A 23,982-nucleotide genomic window follows, 5' to 3' on the forward strand; every position below is an offset into this window, starting at 1 on the left:
TATTTTTATTGTTGTTATGTATATGTGAAGTTATTTCTTCCAGTTATATACTATTAATGTCAAAAAAGTAAATATGTCCTCTCTTTAATATATACTTTTAATTGAAAATAATGTCAAAAACAATCTGGGAAAATCCACCAATATTTTTTATAAAAATTCTTTATCACAAGAAATATTGCTTGTTAACTGGTTCCTCTAGTTTCAATAGCAATTATTATGAAAAGTATTAAGAAGTTGAAGTCATTTTTGAAGTTTAAGAATTTTTATATTAAACAACAACAACAACAAACATTTATTAAAGTGTACAGAGGCCCCTGATCCGGTGGGCCCTCTTCCTGCTCGCAGTCCTCCTCCCTCTCAGGCGGTGCTGGCGGTGGCCAGGGACCCCCATGCTGCAGAAATTGGAGTTCCAGGAATAAGCAGAAGACTCAGAAAGTGGTGTTTACATGAGATTCATGAGGTCACACAGGTGTTATGACACCGTTTCAACCAGTTCAAAGCTTGTTGTCTTCGATACTACCCTACAAGTTAAAAAGGCCTTCTTTGCCTTGGTAGCCAACGGTGTCCGAGCGGCAGCAATGTGGGAGAGCAAAAATCAGAGTTTTGTAGGAATGCTAACAATTACAGAGTTCATAGATATACTACACAGATGCTATAAATCACCTATGGTACAGATTTATGAACTAGAGGAACGCAAGATTGAAACATGGAGGGAGCTTTATTTACAAGAAACATTTAAGCCTTTAGTGACTGTATCTCCAGATGCAAGCCTCTTCGATGCTGTATACTCATTGATCAAACATAAAATCCACAGATTGCCAGTCATTGACCCTATCAGCGGGAATGCACTTGATACACTTACCCACAAAAGAATTCTCAAGTTCCTCCAGCATTTTATGTCTGATATGCCAAAGCCTGACTTCATGGAGCAGCACCTGGATGAGCCTGGGATCAGAACGTGCCACAGAATTGCCTTCATCCACCCAGATACTCCCATCATCAAAGCCTTGAATGTATTTGCGGAAAGACGAATATCAGCTTTGCCTGTTGTGCATGAGTCAGGAAAAGTTGTGGATATTTATTCCAAATTTGATATAATTAATCTTGCTGCTGAGAAAACATACAATAACCTGGATACCACAGTGACCCAGGCCCTTCAGCGCCGTTCAAAGTATTTTGAAGGTGTCATAAAGTGCAATAAGCTGGAAATATTGGAGGCCATTGTGGACAGGCTAGTAAGAGCCGAGGTCCATCCGCTGCTGGTGATAAATGAACCATGTAATATTGTGGGCATCATCTCCCCGTCAGACATTCTGCAAGCCCTGATACTCACGCCAGTAGGTGCCAAACCAGAGGAGATAGAAACAGAATGACCACCGTGAATGTAGACGCCCTCATAGGAGAACTCGAACAATGTTTCTTGGTCACGTTTTGCCCCATGAACACTGGCTGCCATAGAAGAGAGTAAAATGATTAAGAATGTATATCCGGGTTTAACGATTGGTATTTGTTCCAGTGATGTTAAAACTAAACATAAAAAAAGAAAGATTTTATGTGCTTGAAGATTCAGGTTTGCATTAAAAGACTGTTTTCAGATCATTGTATGAAGGATTTTAAATGCCGTATGTCATTAAAATGCACTGTGTCCTGACATTTTTATTATTTTTCATTTCAAAGAATTCACCGGTGTGGAACAGGTTATGTGACGTAAGGTGGGCGCACGGCGTGCTCGGATCTCAGGGCCTTAGGTCCGGGGACAGCAATGGGCCATCACCCGCCCGCCGCAGTTGGAGCGCCCAGCTGTGGTGCCACACCGAGCTTGAGCGTGGAAGTCTTTGAACCTTTTACCAAATCGATTTGTTTTCATTAGATTTGTCAAAAAGTTGTAATTTGAAGATAAATACTTTTAAAACTTTAACGACACTTTTAAGTGTTCTGTTCTAAGCTACCACGTAAACAAACAGGGCTGCTTTACAACAGCTTTATTTATTTTAACTTTCATGCAATTTTTCACACATCTTTTGGTGGGTAAACTTCACCAGATCCATTAATAAATTCTTGGTTGTTATTTTAAAATGGCAGATTTCTCACTGCTTAAGTTTGGATCCGGAAAGGATATGATTTCTAAAGTTGCCACTATTGGGTTTTAAAAGTGGAGGTTTCTAAGAGCATGTGGGAAGAGAGGCTGTGGGTCAGGAGGAAGCCAAGTGCCAGGAGGGAAGATGTCTATTTTTTTCTTGTGTATTGAAATGTAAAATCATGATGTTTGTATAATTTCTGATACAATTGTTTTTGAAAATTTTATTGTGGCATATACAGTATTGTCATAGGGTTGAAGAGAATGTTTCTTGATGTAAGTGCTCCGAAATGTTGACTATATATGTATATGAGGATAGTTTGGTTTTTTTGTTCTTTAGGTTTCTTTTTCAGATTGAAAAATTAAAATAAATCCTACTATCAAAAAAAATAAAATGTACATTTGCTTTTTCAAGAAATGACCTTTTTTGCCTCTTAAATTGAAGAACTTTTCATAGTAATTAGTTAACCTTCTCCAATGAAAGGGCAAAATGTAATTTCCAAATCCACATACAATACTCATAACACATGAGTGATTTTGTAGATGAGTACCTAATTATTTCTGAGTCTCATGGTCTCAGGAGATTCTCGTAATGCTTCAATCTATTCTTTTCTTCCCTCTTGTACACATAAGCTGAAATATTTCACACATATGCAGATTAAAACTAGTTTAGAATGAGTAAATAATTGAATCATCCTAAGATGGTTATTCAAGAAATTCAGTTTATATGTTGAAATTGTATGGATTTATCTGTATTAAAATATAATTATTTGCTCTATAAATGGATGTACCACACAATTCTTTCAAAAGCAGACTGCCCTAAGACATTTAAAATTTTCTTTTACTCATATAATGTGGCAAGTTTACATCTAAATTCTAAAAATTACAAATACAATTGAAATAGCACACGAAAGTATACAAAGCATTATTTTTTCACACCTTTGTTTATCACAATGACAATCTGAGGTTGATATTATTACAATTCTTATTTTTATGTGAGGAAATTGACACTCAAGAAGATAAAACAAATTAGACAAAGTTAGACAGTTAATGCATCCAAATATGTCTGCATCTAAATCTTGTGTCATTACCAAACCTCTATGCTAATTAAAATCCTCATTCTCCCACAAACTAAGTCATTCTCTATTGACCCTTGAATTGATAACTTATAGACTTCTACAAACTTTCTTTTTTTTTTTAAAGTTTGAGTATTAGTTTAAATCTATTAAATAAAAATGTTTCTTATTAAACAAATAGGAGAAATTATGGTAAGTTTGTACTGGTATAAATGAGCTCAGGGAGACTTTCTATTGATATTAAAATAATGGTTCTTGTATCCATAGGTTGAGTGGGGTGGGGAAAGTTTGGAAGCGTAAGGGTAAGGGTAATGGTAAATAAAAAATTAAAAAAAAAAAACTTAAGGAAAAATGTTCCTGGTATTTTATATCATACATACATTGGATTTGCACATCTATTATTTTACTTGATTCTCACATAAGTCCTGTAAAATAAGTAAAATGTATATACTATTTTATGGAAATGAAAGCTAATAAGCTGTGAAGTAAAATGACTCACTTATGATCAAAGTAAGCACAAAGTTATTTGGTGGGATATAAATGCAATAAAACCCCTATTTTGACAAATTGTCGCATATAAAGTCACAAAAGACAATTGGGGAAAATTGCTACAACACTTATCAAGTGGTACAGAAAGAGATATACAGGCAGCTGGAACCATATAGAAATTATACATGCTAACTTATACAAGTATATAAATTTTATTTACATTTATAATAAATCATATTTATATTTAAGCACTGCAAGACAAGGAGAAAAAGATGGGTCATTCAATAATGTTTACCAAAATAATTAGTTCTGTGTGTGTATGTATACACTTAGCTCCAATCATAAATATCAATGTCACGTGGATTTTAGATTTAAATTTAAAAGGCAAAAATATGAGAAGTAAAATGCTCTATGAGTTGAGAAATGAAAAATTCCTTAAACAAGACTTGATTTGTGCAAACCATAAGAGAAAGATTAGTAGCCTAACTTATATTAAAATTAGAGTTTTCTATTAATTAAAAAGCCTACAAAACAAAAAGATAAACCACAAAATGAGAGAGTTTGTTTGCAAGACATATTAATCCAAGGGTTAATATTCATAATATAGAAAAAAACTCTAAAATTTAGTTAGAAAAATAATAGTAATATATTAATAGTAGGAAGAAAAAGTCTAAAGACATGGGCAAATATTTCACAGAATATTACCTAAACATGAAAAGATGCTCAAGGCTCATTAGTAATTAGGGACATGCAAATTAAAACCATATGAAAGCATCATCACAACATTTGGCCAACTTAAAAAGTTGATATCACATGATGTAGAAAATGTAGAGCTTTGGAAATTCTCACCAATAGTCAATACATCAGTTTATGAAATCTTTTTTTTTATTTACTTAATGAAATTGAAATGTTGCACTCCCTAAAATTCAGACATTATACCATAGGCATGTACCCTAGAGATACTATTACACATGAATACCAAGAAATGCAGATGTTATTTGTAGCAGTTCTGTAACAGATGATCTGGAAACACTGCAAATATATATGAACAAGATAATGGATAAATATTGTGTACCATATTTATATAATAGAACACTATCTATCCAATGAAAATGGATGATCTATAAACAAGGTACAATATGCATAAAACTAGAAAAAAATTACTGTTGAACAGCAGAGACAATCACAAAAGTCCACGTACAGAAGGTTCTATTTATAGAAATATTTAAAAGGTAAAATTATATGGTTTGAGGATATAGATAGAACAAATAATATCAAATCATTGTTCATTGTCATGGTTAACTTTGGGTTATGAGGAAGGACATGGTTGTCATAGGGGAAAGGAATGCATTGAGCTTCTAAGGTGCTAATAAAATTCTGTTTCTTAAAGTGAATGATGGACACACTTGGCCATTCAATTCTTATTTTTCTCTAAATATACATATTTATTTTAGATCTATATTTTACAGTAAAACCACTCTAAAGTCTTTATTTTAATCCGGGATTTGGAGAAAAAGATGGATTTTTCACATCCAGTGGAGGCAATGTGGTGTAGTAGAAAGAATTCACAGGTTTTGAAACTGGATGTACCTAGGCTTGAATTCCCGTTTAGCAACTTTCATCATTTCTAGGAGCAAAGCCTGAGGAAAAACATTCACTTGGCTTTAGCTCTCCAAAGTGATATGGCAGTGAAATGATAGAGCCTATGTAAATCACTTCGGATGATGATTGGCCAATGGCAGCTACTTTTCAATAAACTTTTCTGTTATTTCTTTTCCCCTACAATCTCATTCTCATGTTTTCTACCAAGTTTCCTTGATAGCGATTCCTTCTCAAGTTGGTAGAAAATGCATAAAAGTAAAACGCTCTTAAATAGAATACCCAAAACCTCATAACCTAACTGCATAACCACTGAGTCCTGCTAAAGTTGAAAGCTACGGTCATGAAAATGGTTAACAAGAAACTATGGTGATGTAGCACCTCTTGTATTATCCCGGATAGAGCTGGAACCCATTCTACTAAGTGAAGTATCCCAAGAATGGAAAAATAAGCACCACATGTACTCACCATCAAATTGGTTTCACTGATTAACACCTAAGTGAATATACAGTAATAACATTCATCTGGTGTCAGGCAGATGGGAGGGAGGAGGAGGGGTTGGGCATATACATACATAATGAGTGCGATGCGCACTATTTGGGGGATGGACACACTTGAAGTTCTGACTGGGGAGGGGGCAAGGGCAATATATGTAACCTAAACATTTCTACCACCATAATATGCTGAAATAAAAAAATAAAATAGTTAAATGTGTAATAATTATTAGTATCAATCTGTGATTTTTGATTTTGAGTCATAGACAACGTTGAATATTTAAACAGCATACAAATTATCTCCCCAAATCAAATGTACGTATACACATGTATGTAGAATTGTTTGCATAATTTCACTGGGCTGAAGAAACACTTACAGTCCGTGATCTCCTTATAAGAACCTCTAGTTTAAATTTTTTTTTTTTTTTTTTTTTTTTTGAGACAGAGTCTCACTCTGTTGCCCGGGCTAGAGTGAGTGCCGTGGCGTCAGTCTAGCTCACAGCAACCTCAAACTCCTGGGCTTAAGCGATCCTACTGCCTCAGCCTCCCGAGTAGCTGGGACTACAGGCATGCGCCACCATGCCCGGCTAATTTTTTGTATATATATATTTTAGTTGTCCATATAATTTCTTTCTATTTTTAGTAGAGACGGGGTCTCACTCTTGCTCAGGCTGGTCTCGAACTCCTGACCTCGAGCGATCCACCCGCCTCGGCCTCCCAGAGTGCTAGGATTACATGCGTGAGCCACCGCGCCCGGCCTAACCTCTAGTTTAAATTGTTACTTGTTGGAAACCATTTCAAAACCTTAAAATTTAAGAGGACAAGAAAAATTAGCAAGATAATTTTTTTACAAGATAAGTTGATATTGACTGCCAGGACTTTCTGATTTTCAATATTTCAAGTATGATTAATCAGGGGAGAGGGCAAATGAAGTTTGCTAGTATGAATTTGTACTGTATATCATTTCAATCTTCTCCTATAACAGTAATAACCAAGAGAAATAAAAATGCATAAAGGTAACTTTCTGTATTGCTACATATATATTAGATGATCTTGTGTGAAAGGTTGATGAAATCTAATCAGTTATTATGGAAATCAAAAGCATCTTAATAAGGTTACATTTTGATGACCTCTTTATTGTTTATAGTTATTCAAATACTGTATTCTATAAAGGGTTCAGTGTATTTGAAAATGTCATTACTAATCAATGTGCAAATGAATGATATTAACTGCAGTCTCTGATTGAGGATTTTATTAGAAATGAGAAAACTCACAAGTGTCAGAAGTAGAAAAAATAAAATGTGGCATAATTATATTACCAAGATTCTTTGAGCAGATTCCCCTTACAGGGTCAGTCTAAATGTCAGGAGAATGACTGAATAACTATTAATATATTCTGTAACTTAGTTTTTGTCTTAAAACAATGCACTTTAGTTAATGTTCCAGTAGACTACATCAGAAAACTCATTTTTCATCTCTTAGGGGAAAAATATTTCTTTGCTTGTCATTAAAAAAATTAATGTAATATAAATATACCAAAACATAGTCATTTATTCATTTAGTCAATGAGTTATTAAGCATTTTAGATACAAATATACATGTCTTTCAGGAAAGTTGAACTATAAAAATATGTCTAGAAAACTAGGCAAAATCATGTATGATGAATAGGATTGGAAACATTGTTGGGAATAAAAATTGTATATCAACCAAAGTCATTTGTTCTCTCTTCTATGAGCAGTTAAGAATAAATGACAGATATCATGCAAAAGAGTAATAGAATTGTTTTTATGTTTTAATTTCACTGCATTTGCAAAATTGAAGAAATGTGTAATGGCATCAGGAAAATCATTTAGAAGACTACTCCAAAGTCCAAGTTAGAGAATAGAAGAAACTTCTTCATATCTAGAGCTTTATGTAAAAAAGAAAATGATAGAAACTGTGGAATTGAAAAACATTATTTAGTGGGTAGATTCAACTGACTTTTGAGAGACACAGAATGAGAAGCTCAGGAAAACACATACCATTTTATTTAAAAGCCAGATGTCGATAGTAGAATGAACAAAAATAATACCATGAAGGCCCAAGTTCAGTAGAGAAGGTGAACATAAGTGGGACTCGTAATTGCTCCATGTTGGATTTGAGGTAATAAGATGAAAATTTTCAGAAGACATCAGGGAACTTGAATTCTTGACTAGGGGTATAGAAATGCAATTTATTTCTGTAAGAATTTTTATAAAAACATTACCTTTCTCCAAAAGTAATCTTCAATCATTTTCTCAAAGTACTAATATTTGAATATAGACCATCTACCATTCTTTCATCTTCTGAGTACATAAACATAACCAAGATATAGTTCTTCCTAGAGAAATTTAGTAGAAGAAGAAAGATGGAAAAATTACAATTATTTTCAACTAGATGTGATATGCTATAATTTGGAAATAATATGCAAGTTTAAGTAGAAAGGAAGGAATTTTTCTCTTCATCTTGGCTCAGATAGAAAATAGTAAAAGAAAGCACAAAAAGGAAGCAGCAAGTTGAACGAGTTGTAAATGCTTTAGTTAGAATTCATGTGATAAATTGAGTGGGTTTCTCAAGGTAGAGAAAAGAAAACCAGATGCAGAGTAGAAAAAGTGATGAATGAGCATGGTTGAACAGTGAGGATATACAGAGTCTAGTTTATGTTTACCATATTTTATTTAATTTCAATGAAGTTATAAGGATATTAAAGAATTATAATAGTATCAAGTCAGTGTATTTGCTTATAGATTGATATCTATATACATAAATAATAATTACAAACCTAATCTCAAATGCTTCTTAATACTTTCCATTCACTTTTATTTTGTACCAGCTTCTATGACTTGAATGCTATTTAAAAATAGTGTTTTAAACATGATCTATGTTTCTTCTCATCCACAAGGAAGATGGAGTGCCATATATCACGTAAACTTTCAGTCTTGAGACTCAAGGAGAAAGGAATTGTAGGGGCTCAAATTATTGTGATTGTCAAAATTCTGTTCAAAGCACAACTTCTAAACAAATGGTAACTCTCCTACTATCTAGAAGTCAAAATAGGCCCTCTGAAACATATGGTGAGCCAAAAAAGATAATTTTTAAGTTGTCAATTACATACTATTATAAAGATTTGAGCCTGCTCATAAAGACACAGTTATACTCTAAATAACAGCAATCAAAAAGAAAAACTTTTACTAAGATTATTAAAAAAGAGAAAATTTCTTAAGAACAGCTGTTGGGGAAATTCTTTCTTAATTTTATTCATGATAAGCCTCTTCACAAATTCTGAGTAGAGTAGAATACTATCATTTCAGAACTGAACCTTAGGGATGATTTATCCCTAAGCCAACTCTTTTGCATTAAGATAGGAAGGCCAAGTAAATTGGCCAACTGCCTTGTATGAACTTCAGGTCTGATGTAGTTCTAGAGGTAGTTTCCTGGCATACTTAACAGTTTTCTGTGAATTACTATATCAGTCAGTATAGGGTAGTGTGTGCTACATAAACAAGAACTCCAAATTCTCATTGTCATATAACAATAAATGTGACATTGAAAGTTTCTGCTCAAAATGACACATATAATCTTCATTCACATTTAGTGATCAAAGTAGCTCATATGCCCACTCCTGAGATTGACAGAGTGGAGGTTTATAATAATCTTCAAGTGAGGGGTAGCAAATGTTTAAATAATAATAACATCTATTATAAAGAATTAAGTGCATGACTTCCTCATGTAAAAACGGATAAAATTTTAAAACTCTGCTCTGATTCAGGTTCATTCTACGTTCCATGTAACTATATTAATACCATCTCTAATTTTAAAATGAAGTTAACATGTGAGGCAGAAAACTGTATTGACTAATGTTTTTTAGAAAATGTTTAGGCTCCATATTGAATCTGAATATATAAATCACATTATAGATATCTCATGAGAAAATAAAATAAGTCTTATCACCTTCTTTACTAAAATATATGTGTTATTTCTAAATATTTATAGACTCTAATAACAGTAATTATTTCAGAGAAAGAGATTATGAATCTGTGACTTACATGAACATTTCCATTTGTCATAGTTTTCCTTCAACTGTTACAAATAAACAATTACTTTTAGACATCTTTCCACGAAGAGTGATTGCCTACTGAGAGAAAATTATTTTTAGTAAATTCTCACTAGGTTTTCTTGATATTGTGTTATATCTTATTCAGCAAATATCTGGAGTAAAATAGACCCAATGTAACCTTATACAATTTATCATAACAAGTCTCAGATTAAGAGTCATTTGTAATCTAATTCAATTAATTTAAAATGATTCCCTGAGTAAGTTTTAATTGCCCATCTCTATAGTATATGAGATGCCCAAAAAGCACATTATATCTTCTAATTTTATTAGTCATTACACTCTTAGGTTTGCAGCTATTCAAATTGCTGTGTCTGTTGCCTGAACCAGTAGCCATTATAGAAGCGGATGTGGTTACCCACTTCAGGATCCAGACCAGAAAGATAGCCTATGTAAGATAGTTCAATGTATGAAATTTAATAATCCTAACAATTGAGGGATTAGCAAGATTGGGAAGCAGCAAACCCTCATGCAGCTGGAGACATAAAGGAAGCACTGTTCTAACTTGAGGCTGGGGGCTGGAATCAAGACACAAGTTGCCAGATGGGGGCTGGGAACATGATAGGAGAGTCTGCCCAGGAGCTAGAACCATGGAGGAAATACAGTCACTGTCAGAGATTTTGCCAGAAGAATAAGGAGAGAGTAATCTGGTTTCTTCCCTCTTCTTGTCCTACATTCTTGTGCCATACTCTGTACTGAACAAATCTAGTTCACTGTAGTGAACAAGGAAGCTAGTGTATATGGAGAAAGATGCTTTCAAATTGTAGTTTGAATGAGAATGCCCCAGAGATATGGGCGGAGCACTACAAGAGTAGAAATGGATATTTATGACAAAGCTTATTGCATATATATGGTTTTGGATGGCATATATTGCTTATATATGGCTGAGGCTTCCCTTGCTTAGAGGCCTGCTCATGTTTTCATATTTAGATGGTAGAAGAATAATATGATACGGGAGGGAAAGTGAGAAATACTCTGATATCCACAGTTCTTGCAAGATCTTTGGAGATAAACAGCCATGGCTGTCAATTGCAAAATTGTATTTCAAATCTCAGACTTGATGAGACAGTTAATAGATATCTGTATGACTTAAAAAAAATGTGAGAAAGACAGTCAAATTCCTCAAACTACTTACTTACCACCCTGACATACTACCATAAATTTCACCTTTAAAATGGTTTCCTTTTACCATAAGGCACACGATCTCCAGATACATCCATAATGATAAGAAAATGGTACTAAAATTGTAATAGATAATGGTGTATGTCTACCCCTAATGTTTGATGGGCCCAAAGGAAGAGAACAAACCATATGTTAAATGGTTAAAAAATTACAAAACAAACTAAGAAAGTTCTAAGGGACATATCTATTTTTCTTCCTTAAAAAGTATAACTTAGGAATAATAAAAAACAAAACAAACTCCAAGTTAGTAAAATATTAAAGATGGCTGAGTTTGCTGTTGCACATGGGTAAGCAGAAAAGTTGAGGTGAGAAACAAAATAAACATATATAAAACATATGCTATATATTTATTCCATGGAATTTATTTTTGCCTTCATTTCAGCAAAACCACTATTTATATTGTTATATTAGTTATTTTTTAATAAATTGTGTTGTATTTACAGTAATGATCTAAAACATTAAAAATGAAATTTAATTGATTTCAGTGTACAAATTCAAATGTTTTTCATAAAATCTTAAATAACAAATGTGAAATTTAAAAAAAATAAAATTATATTTTGAAACCAAGTTTCTTCTAAAATAGTATTATTACTTAAAGAAAAAGTTCAAATAGAAATTAAAATTAAGGAATACCAAATTTTTAATGAATTTATTCAAATAAAGGCCAGGCACAGTGGCTAATGCCAGTAATCCCAGCACTCTGGGAGGCTGAGGCAGGAGGATGACTTGAGCCCAGGAGTTTGAGGTCGCAGTGAGCTATGATGATGGCATTGCACTCTAGCCAGGGTGACAAAGCGAGACTGTGTCTCAAACAAATAAACAAACAAAAAAACACCAAGTAAAACTAAAACTGTATATAGTTTGTTAAATATTCATATTTTACCCATATTTTATATGTCTATCTATCCATATATATACACACACATATTTTTACTGTTCAAAGTGCTTCTAGTTGCCAATGTCAACAACAGAAATAATTAGTATCTTTCCTCCTACATATTGTGTATAGACCAATATATATACAAATTTAAAAAACTATTATTTGCTGCTATTATAAAATATTTCATAGCTACCCCATGCAAAAGTTGTAAATATCATATTAATTTATGAATAACTGCAGAATCAATTGGTGATTAATTATAAGATTTTTAAAAAGCAATTGTGAGATACTTTGTTATTCAAGAATGTATTGCATTCTTATCTCAGAGAAGGAATTGCAATTAATTTATTTGTGTTTTTTCATACCTAAACATTTCAACTCTTCAAATTTTTGCCTGCCCCTCAAAATTGTGTTTTAACTCCAACCTCATCAGCTGTGCAACCAACCAATATTAATGTCATTCAGAAGACATAAAGCAAGGGATGTAGAAAAAAAGTGCTCATGGGCCCTGAATGTTGTTAGTAACCAGAGCGTATATTTAGGGTGTGGGTCATGTTATACTAATGTTGAGTCCTTGATCCCATGTGACAAAAGTGTCCATGTGTTCTTAATAAATGGAATATTCAGGACCCTTTAATCCTTAAAGCACCTTTTGCCCATATCTAAGTGTAATCCTGAATGACGTTCATTAACAACTTGACTTATATTTGCTTAACAGATTTGAAAATTAAAGAATGTGAGATATCACGCACACACCGGTACACACACACACACACACACAATTGGCAGAAAGTACAAATTACATATACTTAAAAGACACTTCAGAGATAATATACATATAGTTTATCATTTTTATTTTTTTATTTTTTTTTCCTTAACATTTATTTATTTATTTATTTATTTTTTATTTCATCTTGTTATGGGGGATACAGAATTGCAGGTTACATACGTTGCCCATGTACCGCCTTTCCCCCCAAGTCAGAGCTCCAGGCGTGTCTGTTCCCCAGGTCGTGCGCATTGCACCCATCATGTAGGTATATATCCCTCCCTTCCCCACTCCCCCTTCCCGAGTCAGCACCTTCAAGTGTTACCACTCCCCAAACGGTGCGCAATGCACTCATTGTGTAGGCATACCTCCATCCCCTCCCCCACCCCTCACCTCAGTCTGATATCCAATTGGTGTTGTTTCCAGATTTGTATTTAGGTGATGTACAGGAAAACCAATTTTCTGGTGAGTACATGTGATGCTTGTTTTTCCATTCTTGGGATACTTCTCTTAATATAATGGGTTCCAACTCTCTCCAGGAGAACCATAGAGATGTAATATCTTCATCATTCCTTATAGCTGAGTAATATTCCATGGTATACATATACCACAGTTTACTAATCCAATCATGTATTGATGGGCATTTGGGTTGTTTCCACATCTTTGCTATTGTGAATTGTGCTGCTATAAACATTCGGGTACATGTGTCTTTGTTAAAGAATGACCTTTTTTCCTTTGGGTATATGCCCAGTAATGGGATTGCTGGATCAAATGGCAGGTCTACTTGAATCTGTTTAAGATACCTCCATAATGCTTTCCACAGGGGTTGCACTAGTTTGCAGTCCCACCAGCAGTGTATTAGTGTTCCTGTCTCTCCACACCCACGCCAACATGTGTTGTTTTGGGTTTTTTTGATAAAGGCCATTCTCATTGGAGTTATATAATAATAAACTTTCGTAATTTTGCACCATACTAAACATAAATGTTGCCTATATTTCACAACTTGAGATTTGTTTTAAATATATATGTAAAAAATTCTAGTATTTCCCCCTACTGGGCCACTTTGACCTCCTAGAAAGGAAGCCAAATATAGGTTGGAGGCTTGTAACAAATGAAAGTTAAGAAGCTATATATTCATAGACCAGAAACTAATTCCTGAAGAAACATCTTGATAGATGGTACAGCTGTCATACTAACAGTGGGATGATGGATCAGAAGGCAGTTTTCAAAGTGGAAGAAAGGTGCTTTGAGAATCTTCCAATAATTTTGCCTAGTATACTAATTTTGCCTGTTACAAGTTTTTGCATTATGCTTCACGTCTTATATCCATGAAATGCGTTCTCTGTACTGAAATTGATAAACTCTCTTCCAGAAATATTTACCCTCTCTACCTATTTTATGTTTGTTATGCCAGTAATAAGTTCCCTTTTTTCCTTATAAAAGTTCAACCTAGGCTTAATTTTCACCACTTGAATACATTTTCCCTGGGCACCTGAGTAAGGTTATCTCTCCTTACTTTGAGATTCTATAATTGTATAATTAAGAGGACAATACTTATGGACATTCTTGTGATATCTCCTGCATTATTACCTTAAACTTTTGCTTTTCTCTATTTTTCATTTCTTTATAACTTTCAACAACAATGCTTTTTTTCCACAACGATATCTATTTTCATCCTTACTTTGAGGCTAAGAGTTTTGCTTCCTTGGCTACTCAGTGACCCCAAATCAGTGGTTTATATACATAGAGGGTAGTCAGTTTGCTTGTGAACTTCTGCTACTGATTGAAAGTCACCTGTCTCCCGATTTCCTTCAGGCTTCCATAGTACGCATAAGTAATGGCATCACAGTGTCTGCTTGTTCTAGTGCTACAGTATGAGGATGTCCCAGGCACCTCATAGTAGGGCCATGAAGTGTTTGCACAGGTATTCCACCTCCCAGCCATCATAGGCATAATTTCACATTGTTCCAATATCAGCAATTTTTATGAAAGACTAGATGAACTCTAGTGTGTGATAGCCTTCATCTGATTACATACTTTTGTGCCAGACACTTTATATAAGGTAGTGCATAGACCATTGGTTTAAACTTCCTGGGTTCAGACCCAAGCTATCTGTGAATTGAGGAAATGTATTTAAATTCTTTCATCTTCAATATCCTCATCTATAAAATGATATAAAGGTAATAATAAAAACAATTAGTTCATTCATGCGAAGTACTTTATTCAATCTGTGGAAGAGAGTAAATATGTACTAGATTTTTTGTTTTTGTTTTTTTTTTACTCATGTTTCACAAACTAGAAGTTTAGATGTCAAGCTCACATATGACTGACTACATACATAGTCAAGCTCCAACATTATGTATCTATACATACAGCAATTGTGTGCCCATTTCATCTAGAGTTAAGATTGCCTAAATTTTATTATTTTTGATTTAAAAAGTGACAAGAAATGAGTTAGTGTGGGTATTATGGGATCTACTTAACTTAATGACAGCTGACTTTCTTATAAATGACTACGTGTAGAGTACCTTTGTGTTAGAAGCATTTGAAGAATCTCACTTAACTTGGGGAGTAATTGCTTTATTGCTGTTTATATTTTTTCCTGAACTTTGGAAACACAGGTTAAATAGTTGTGATTATTTCAGAAGATGTAATTAATGCTGGCTCAGAAGCTTAAAAAAAGCCTTAGGGTGTACTGAAATTGTATACCTATAATATGCTTTATAACAAATAGGCAGTCAATATGAAACCCAGCTGAGCAGTAGCCATGCACACAGCCTCCAGGAAATTGCATCATTAAGTTTATATTACAAAAACTTACCCCCTTCCTGACATTATAATCACTCTTTCTGCAGCCCCAGCATTTGATTAAACTGTTCATTTTGGAAATGCTACCGGACTAAAAACCTATGATCTAATGGCACTTCATTTCCATACACTAATTCCAGTTGCGTCTTTAATGAAATTAACAGAGGCCTAACTTATTATATTGAAGGAAAACATAGTGATAAGTCCAATTTTATAAGTGAGAAAATTATGGTTCTGAAAGGGAAGCAAATTGCCTGTGATCATGGAGATGGGCATTGCTCAATCACAGACTGTGATATGGGGGTCACTTTGCTCAAAGGACATGGACTCTGCCTGGTTGCATTCCCAGGGACACATGAAAATCAAATATGCAAAGTTTTGTTTATACTAAAAACATCTGGCCATTTACTTTCATCCAGCGTAGTAAAAAAATGAAAAGTGCTTTGTTAGACAATGATGACCAAGTCTGCATGCACAATTACTAAAAAGCCTTTGAAAAGTCTTGGCTGGAACCTCAGTTAAGTCACTTACTTTGCGAGATCCTTGAGGAGAGATTCCCTATCTTATTCATCATTTGCCTTCCAAATATTCAGTGGTGCCTGGCATGAGGTAAGAATGCCAAAAATGCTGGCTGAATAAAACTGCCTAAATTTGAACTCTGGGAGTGCCTCTGAGTCATCAGATTTAGGATTTCATCATATTTTATGGCAGCTGTGCAGGTTTTCTGACCATTGTGAAGGTGCTTGTCCTGTCTACAGAGCTTACTTCTGAGCTAATGAAAGTTGAAAAGAGCTCAGAAGCACTAGAAGAAAAAAATGCCACCAAACTCAAATAAATTGTTATATAAAGCATACTATTATTAATAATTCCAATTTTAGGTTCACCAAATAACTTCAGATGAAAGATTCCCAACATATCAAGGTGTATTACAACTAGAATAGTGGACCAACCACTATCAAACACTGAGATAAATAATTCAGAAACTACTCTTTAAATACCTGTTGTATCTGATTTTCCTAATGGAATATGTAGCATTTCCTAAGGAAATATTCCAAAATTTTGCTAATCTCAGGAAGAGTGCACAACAGCCATGGTAAATACCTCAAAGTGCTATGAGTAAATTTGCCATGGTCCTTAAAAAGTTAGTTATATTAAATTATAGAAACCTTCACAATAAAGAAATTTGAGGGTGTTCTCACAGAAATATTGCATTTATTAAAAGTCATTCTCTCTGTCAAATACACTATGAGGCATATTTCTGTACCATAAGTTAGTTTACATGCAACTGATAAATAAGAAGGTGATGTCAGGTTGGTTTATCTTTGATATTTCCAAAAGTTCAAATGAATGCTAAGCATGTTAACACAGCTGAGTGCTGAATGGGGAAATATAATCTTGTATACAATGACAATTCACCTCATGTTTTCTTCGCCTTTGCAATATTTGGTCATGTGCTCTGTCTTGGAAATACCAATACTTATTGCCTCGTTCTTTTCTCCATACAATTTTGTGATTTTTCTCTTGCCTTTAGAACTTAGGAGTCTCAAACTCACCTTACATTTTCTCTATCAAGCTACTTTTAGTATACATTTTTAAAGAAAAACTCATTGTTTTTATTGTTTACTATAGTTTATTCTAAATATTAATAATTTACTAGTATTTTGACATGTTTTAGAAGCAAAACTTAATCACCAGACCCTTACAAACCCATACAATTTTGTTATCGATTAGTGCTTTGGTTAAGAAGTAACACTGATGTTGGGAGGCCTCCCGAACCCTTATGTTCCCATTAGTTCTGTGATTTTTCATGCATGATTTTGCAGAATGCAAGGTTTTATGGAAATCTATTTATTTTGCTATCACCCAATACTGGCTACAATCTGGAGAAACTAAGATAATTAAGATGAATCCAGGGTCTTAAAAGGAGTTCAAAGTTTCATAAAGCACAGATGCTACAACTATAGATCTATAAACAAGGTATTATGAGAACACAGGAAAGGAAATAGATAATACAGCCTGGAGTGGATGTCACTGAAAAGTTTTCGGGAGGTGTTGTCACCTGGTTGAGTAATTCACTATGTGTAGGTAAGAAATGCAGTGGCTAGCAGGAGAGGGCATTCCAGACATGCTCACAGACACCATAAGGAAAAAAAGAAAAAGAAAAAGAAAATAAGCATAATCAGGGTTTTTCTATTTCTCATATCTAGTCCAATGCTAGAAACATGGTTAAGGATTCATCATATATCTTTTGATCTGAATTGTTTTATAGGTTACACCAAAATTATATTGTTAAGAGTAAATGAATGACATTGCAGGGTGGTTTACTATCAAAAAGAAAGAACAGGATAGTTAATAGCTAATGGAGAAAAAAATTAACACAAGAGAAAATATACCCTATTGTCAAAAACAATAATTTCACAAAAGGTAGATTTTATAATAAAGCATGTAGGCTTTTTGTTGACAACATCTACTTTACAGAAAAGAAGAAAAGAATGCTAGCAACCAAAACTAATCCAAGAGTTCACAGTCTAAAGCGTGTAATTCACAAAAGAAATATTAGCATAAAACTTGGAATCAGTGAAGTGCAGAACGGCCAGTTTTTCAAACATCACACAGAGAACTAACAGACTGACATTTGCATTTTTTTTCTGAGAATAAAAAAAGTGGATTAATCTGCAGTGAACATATTCGGAATTTCATTACAATGAAAGGCCAAAACATGAAGCCAGCTTCTAAAATCAGAGGTGCAAATATACAGTGAAAAGACCTGTGACAACAAGGTGCCAGTTTAAAGGCAGGAGTAAGTACAATAGCTTTGACTGAGCTCACAAACACAATATAAAGAAAAAAAATGATTCTTGTTGTTATAAAAAAAAAAGGGTGAATTCTGCTTGGGCTTTTAATATTCTTATAATTCTATAATTAGGGATTAGTTAAGAAATTTCAGGTAGCCACACTGTGACTTCTGAAGGTGCCTTATAAATGCAGAGAAGTACAAAAAAGATAAGGCTTTGTAGGTGCCCAGTGATTTTGATTCTTTGTGGCTATTCAATTAAAATAAACAGTTTGCTTTCAGTATATAGCTTTAAGAAATTGAAGAACCAAGAGGGTATATGTATTTATTTACAAACTATGTGATTGGATAGTTGGCCAAAAAGCAACTCATAGCTTTTCTAAATAACCAACAATTTCATGTAAATCTCATTTTGGGGAAAAAAAAATCAACTTTCAAATGTGCTTGATACTGTCCTAAAGGATTGAAGAGGAGAAAAATACAATAAAAGAAAGAAAAAAATGTATAATATTGTTTGGATCAGATGATTCCATTGTTTTGTTTATTTTTCAGAAAATAATCTAGGGTATATTTTAGCTTACTGATTGTGGTTTCAGTAATAAAATTTGAAAATAGTTTAATATTTCCAGAAAGATGACGTGCATTTTTATAGTGTGCTTCCCAATTCATGTGTTTCTGTAATATTTATTATCTATTGTGTACAAAAGCATGAAGGAAAGCATGATCCATATCTTTAAGGAGCTAAGATACTCCTTATCAAAGATAAATATATAAGACAAGCTGTGGAAAATGGTAAATATACGAGCAATGAACTTAGGAACACAGAAGAAAAAGTCATTGATGATCAAGGAAATAGATAAAGCTTTTTAGAAGAAATGTCATTTGAATTGGACCTCAATGGCTTAAGAGGCTTTTGGAGTCCTTAGGGTCCTAGGATGGAGGAGAATTTCTATGTTTTTGGTACCTATTTGACTGACATTTTGAGGAATAGTTAAACTGTTTCCCATAGGCAAAATATATTTTCCTAAGAATAATCCTGTACACTATAGATAGATGATAGATAGATAGGTAGGTAGATAGATAGGTAGATAATAGATAGACAGATGTATAGACATATACCCTTGAGGACTTTAGGCTTGCATCCCACTAACAAGTTCATTTATTAATCACAGTTGCAACTATAACCATGGACTATTTCTTGGCTCATATCAATTTATTCTTTTCAATTTTTATTATTTTATTTTTTGGGGGGGCAATAATTACTTCCATTTATTGACTTCTAGAAAACACCTCAGAATTTTACACTATTTATATATAACCAAGAAGCTAATAGGTTAAAATATTTAAATTAAGATTTAATAAAATATAAAGCAATCAATTGGACAGATTTTTTCATGTAGTAGATAAATTTTGATTAGATTATTAACACAGATAAATTAAGAAAGTTCACTTTATTAAGGGTGTTAGAAAGAGCTTTGCTCTCAAATTAGCCTTTTTTGTGGATGGAAAACACACTGGTATCCTTTTAGCCTTGAGGGTTACATGTGTATCTTAATAACCATAGGAGATTAATTTTCTATGTTACACTCTTAAGCATTATCATTTCAAATTCTACTTTATGTCATGTATTCAAATGAAATGTGATCAAATAAAAGCCTTGAAATTAAGAATTTTAAATATCCCAGTCTCCTTCCTAAATAACAAACTGGCTATAAAAGCGAGGCTCTGTGTTAATTTGCAAATGAACAAGGACTTTGGAGTTATATCCACACTGGTCCCAGGCTGCTATTGTATTAATTATTAGATAGATTAACTACACACTGAGCTGGCACTTTTCATTAAACAGCTGCTAAAACCGAGGGATGAACAATGCCTTGTGCTTTAGCTTCAGATGCATGCACCCTGAGGCTATTTAACATGCCTTAATAAGCTACTGTTTTCCAGGCAGACAAATTTCACTTAGTTGGAGAGTGTTAGGAAACACCACAGGTCTGAACTTGTCAATGTCTGTCCCCAACTTTCAAATAACAACGATGTCAAATATTCATATTTACATAATTTTCTAAATTTATACTATAAGATTTTAATTACATTTAAGCTGTACAAATAAAATAAGTGCATTGTGATATCAGAAAACAATAAAGGCAACTGACATTTTATATGATTAAGAGAAAATAATTATAAATACAAAAATACATATGTACGTATTATACCCAACCATGAATTTAATTAATATTTACTTTGTTTGTTTACATTTTCCCACAAATAATTTATATATAATAGTCTCCACTTAACTACAGGGGATACATTTAAAGACCTCCAGTGGCTACCTGAAACCACAGATAGTACTGAACTCTATTTTCTTAGTGCATTTTCTGCTGTGATAACAAAATACCACAGACTGAGTAATTTATGATAAATAGAAGTTTATTTGGCACATGGTTGTGGAGGCTGAGACATCCAAGAGCATCTTGAGAGGGTCATCCCATGGCAGTTAGGCAGAAGGCAGAGTAAATTTGAGGGACAGAGAGAGGAAATAACGCATAACTCACTTTTATAACAAACCCATTCTCACAATAGCTAACCCACTCCCATGATAACTAACCTACTCCCACAATAACAGCATTAATTCATTGCCCTTATGACTGAATCATCTCTTAAATTCCTACTTTCCAACACTGTTGCATTAGGGATTAAGTTTTCAGCACATAAATTTTGGGGACATATTCACCATCCTGAATAATTTGTTTGTAATAATATCTCTGAAGTGAAAAATCTTTCATCACTTACTTAACTTAAAATTTTTGTATACTATATGTACCAAAGGTTAAAATCTTCATAGAGATGAGGTTAAAAACAATACTTTACATCAATACTTATATTAATAAGACCCCCCAAAATTTTAAACCTATAGTCACTTTTTATCTCTACTCCTTTAACATCTAAATATTTTTCTATTAAAAGCTCTTTCCTCTAATTTTAAGAACCTCTGATATACTTATGGTCTTATGTTTGTATATTTAGCCTTAAGGGATAATTTTCAAAAAAGTTAGAATTATGACTCTCATAAAAATATAAAATGAGCATGCATGATTAATTTAACTCATTATTCAGGGAATCAATAACATGTTATAACCAGATCAAAGGACAATTCAAAGCATATACATAATTTTATATAAGGAATATTGAAATGAATGTGCAAATAGAGACAAAACTATTTTCTTCCTCAAAGGGCAAGGAAAGCAGTTGAACTTCTGTGGTAGACAGAAACTCAACGAGTAGTAAACAGATTAAAGGCCCAGCAAAGATATCCATTCCCTAGCTCTCAGAACCTGTGAACATGGTATCTTACATGGCAAAGGTACTTTGTAGACTGTTTACTTGGTTAAAATGGGAGATTAACCTAAATTATCCGGGAGAGTCCAATGTAATCACAAGGGTGCTTATGAGAGAGAGGCAGGATTATTGATTTTAGAGAGGATATGTGATGACAGAAGCAGAAGTTAGAGTACTGTTCTTTGGAGATGAAGGAAGAACCATGAGCCAAGCAATGCAGTTGACCTCTAGAAGCTATAATAGAAAGGGCAAGGAAACAGATTCTTTCATAGTTCCTCTAAAGAAAATGCTACTCTGCCAGCACCTTAATTTTAGGTCTTCTGACCTCTAGAACCATAGGTATTATATTTGTTTTTTTTTTTTAATTTTTTAAATTGTTTTAATTTCAGAATATTATGGGGGTATAAACTTTGGTTACATGAATTTCTTTTGTACAGTTTGAGTCAAAGTTATAAGTGTGCCCATCACCCAGATATACCCAGTGTGTCCATTCACTTCTAAAGGGTGCATTGTACCCTTTAGAAGTGAATTTACCCATCCCTTCCTCCCCCTCACCTGCTTGAATTCCATTGAATTTTACTAATATATGTCCACATGAGTGTTGATCAATTAGTTCCAGTTTAATAGTGAGTGCATGTGGTGTTTGTTTTTCCATACTTAGAAGGATGGTCTCCAGTTCCATCCAGGTTGTTACAAAAGGTATTATTAGTTCACCATTTTTTATGGCTGAGTAGTACTCCATGGTATACATACACCACATTTTATTAATCCATTCATGTACTGATGGGCATTTGGGTTGATTTCACATCTTTGCAAATGTGAATTGTGTTGCTATAAACATATGAGTGCAAGTATATTTTTTATAAAATGTCTTTTTTTTCCTTTGGGTAAATACCCAGTAGTGGGATTGCTGGATCAAATGGTAGGTCTACTTTTAGTTCTTTGAGGTATCTCCATAGTACTTTCCATAGAGGTTTTACTAGTTTGCAGTACCCCCAACAGTGTGTAATGTTCCTTTCTTTCTGCATCCTAAAGTGAAGGTATTATCATATGGGGCCTTTGGTAGGTGATTAGGTTCTAAGGGCAGCGCCCTCAGAAATGGGATTAGTGTCCTTATAAAAGAAGCATCAGAGAGCTCATTCTCACATTCTGCCATGTGAGATTACTACACAAAGATGGCCATCAATGAACAGGGAAGCAGGGCTCTCACCAGACACCAAAGCTGCCATCACCTTGATCTTGGATTTCACAGCCTACAGAACTGTGAGAAATAAATTTCTGTTGTTTATAAGCCAAAGGGAGAGAAAGAAGAAAGAAAGAAAGACAGAAAGAAAAGAGAAGGGGAGGGGACAGGAGGGGAGGGAAGGGGACAGGAGGGGAGGGGAGGGGAGGGGAGGGGGAGAGAGAAAGAGAGAGAAAGGAAGGAAGGAAGGAAGGAAGGAGAAGGAAGGGAGTTGAAGTTGAAGACATTAATAAATTTTAAACATATTTCCTCATATAATGCTCCCATAAACTTTTCCAGGAATGTATTATTAATATTATCCATATTTTAGATAGGAAAAAACTGATGTTTAAAATATTTAACCACATTCTTAAGGTAAAAGCTTGAGTTGAGATTCAAACCCAAATACATGATCTGTGTTAGACACATCCTATAGCTTCATTTCTCTCCTAATCAAGAAGACTTAGAGCAAATTATAAACCACAGTTTCAAAATCCATACACAAATACAGATTTCTTTGGAAATCTAATAATTATAAACCAGTCTCCTCACACACATCGAATCAGAGGCTGCTTATGTTTGTGTCTAATTTGGAATTTCTGTCTCTATCTTCTCTCTTCCTGTTATACTTCATAAAATGAATTTCACTTCTACTATTTCTTACAGTGCAGAGTTTATTATTTCTCTTATCCAAATGTCAGGGGTTTCCTAGCTGACATTTAAACCCTGTTTAAGTACCACAACACTATAATTAAATATTCAGTTATCTTTATTTGCAGCCTCATGGGTTCAATTAGATAATGTCCATAGTAAGTGACAAATGTCTATCTTCATATGACCTATATCGTCAGGACTAGTAACATGACTTTAAATATGTTTCCAGTGATATTCTAATAATATTCATCTATATTCAAATTTATTTTGGATCAATAAGCTTATTTAGGTCTCCTAAGACATCATTTTGATCAGGAATTATGTATAAAACTTTGCAAACTCTTGAATAATAGTAACATAATTTCCATCTTTTGGGACTTGAGAGTTGAAACTTCTTTTACTCCTTCCTACTTTTCTCCTTCATTCTTAGCTTCCTTTACTAAAACAATTTTAATTAGGTAGGACTGATTTTT

General features: G+C 33.7%; 1 pseudogene; it reads left to right on the forward strand.

The window, feature by feature from the left end:
• The first annotated feature begins 389 nt into the window (after positions 1-389).
• LOC138376331 (5'-AMP-activated protein kinase subunit gamma-2 pseudogene) lies at positions 390-1,373 on the forward strand (annotated as a pseudogene).
• Positions 1,374-23,982: the final 22,609 nt, after the last annotated feature.

This window comes from Eulemur rufifrons, chromosome 28 (assembly GCF_041146395.1).
Source record: "Eulemur rufifrons isolate Redbay chromosome 28, OSU_ERuf_1, whole genome shotgun sequence".
NCBI lineage: Eukaryota > Metazoa > Chordata > Mammalia > Primates > Lemuridae > Eulemur > Eulemur rufifrons.